The sequence below is a fragment of the Mesocricetus auratus genome, unplaced genomic scaffold (genome assembly GCF_017639785.1).
Source record: "Mesocricetus auratus isolate SY011 unplaced genomic scaffold, BCM_Maur_2.0 contig_6870_pilon_obj, whole genome shotgun sequence".
Taxonomy (NCBI): Eukaryota; Metazoa; Chordata; class Mammalia; order Rodentia; family Cricetidae; genus Mesocricetus; species Mesocricetus auratus.
This window is the reverse complement of record NW_024431290.1, coordinates 783-2,354: the sequence shown is the minus strand read 5'-3', so window position 1 is coordinate 2,354 and position 1,572 is coordinate 783. Positions and strand designations below refer to the sequence as shown.

At 46.7% G+C, this 1,572-nt stretch overlaps 1 non-coding gene across 1 annotated transcript; it reads right to left on the bottom strand.

Annotated features, from left to right (window-relative positions):
- Window positions 1-1,241: 1,241 nt before the first annotated feature.
- Window positions 1,242-1,323, bottom strand: Trnal-aag. The gene has a single exon. It is a non-coding gene; the product is annotated as a tRNA-Leu (tRNA).
- Window positions 1,324-1,572: the final 249 nt, after the last annotated feature.

The following is a 1,572-nucleotide window of genomic DNA, read 5'->3' as shown; positions in this document are numbered from 1 at the left end:
TTTTTCTGTGCAGGGGGTGGTTCCGGGGCAATCCCAAGAGAATTTGGCCAGTGCTAAGAAGAACCCCAAGACTCTGTGAATCAACTGATGCGGCCAGTGTCACCGCGAGAGTGCCGGGCTGCTGCTAGTCATTTTGACCTTAAAGTTTTCCTATGACTTATTTTGCCAATAAGGCATTTTTTGCACTGCTTTTTATATTTTCATAAAGTGATAAGGAAGCACTCTTACCCCGTTACCAGGACTCGCAGCCTAATGGAACTGCTAGGCTTAGTCTCGCCTCTCTCCATTCATCACCCAACCAGCTCTGCCATCCTCCAGGCTCTGCCTTCTCCAGAGCTTTCGTACCTGGCCATAGCTGCGACTCAGTTAAGCTCACTTGGGAGAGGGCGACCAAGCCTCTGCAGGGAAAGAATGCTGTCTCCCAACCCCGGATCCAGCCAGGAGTTCTCAAACTGACCAAGAGAATCTGAACATTTACACTGCAATTAGGTGTGGCTGAGTTTGGGGCTGGACGAAAGGTTGAACCGCAATAAATATATTTAGGGAAATATTAAATCTTAAAGAAACTTTCAAAGTGCCAAAAATAGTCCATATACAGTACGATTATGAATTGATTGGCCGCCTTCCTCCTGTTAGCTCGTTGGCCTAGGGGTATGATTCTCGCTTTGGGTGCGAGAGGTCCCGGGTTCAAATCCCGGACCATCCTAAGAGTTTTGGTCTCTGGGCGTGTTTAGCAGCTCACGGCACAACAGGGTGTCTAGAACTTTGGATAAAAGGAGTCTGATCGCAGATCCTCGAAAAGACACTACTACACATACATCATAAACGTCAATCTACCTCTTGTGGCGGTGAAAGACAGATTGCTAGCAATAATAGAACTGCCGAGGCACCACTTACTGTAGGTTTCCGGAGTGTAGTGGTTATTATGTTCGCCTAACACGCGAAAGATCCCCGGTTCGAAACCGGGTGGAAACAAGGGTTTCTTTCTCTTATTATAACCTAGAGAAGAGTAATACACTCATATCATTTGAGAATTATTTTTCTGCTGGTAACAGCACATATGAATCATAACAGCACACCTATCTTGCTGTTCCTAACAGACGTGACCTGCACATAGACTTTCCAAACGGGCTGGTCAAGTGCGCCACCTGCTGCCAATCAGAATTGCAGTTGCTGAATTAGCCCAAGATAAAAGACGAACTTCTCCTTTGGGAAAAAAAAACAAGGTGTCAAAAAATTATTGGCAGCGGTGGGATTCGAACCCACGCCCCCGAAGAGACTGGAGCCTTAATCCAGCGCCTTAGACCGCTCAGCCACGCTACCTTGACAATCTTGTTCTCAACACGGATTCTATTCAGTCCATATACACCCTCGAGGGGGGGAGGTCTCTGTGGTAGAATTGGTTGTCCTGGCCACCCTCACTTGGTAGCTTGCTTGCTTCACCCGCTCTAGGACAGAATTCAACATACGCTGTCTTCATAATCTGTCTTTCTGAAGGCACTAAAAAATTGGTCACCTTGTTTTTATTTGGCAAATGGCCTTGAGCGTAGAGCGGATTGCTTTTATGAACTT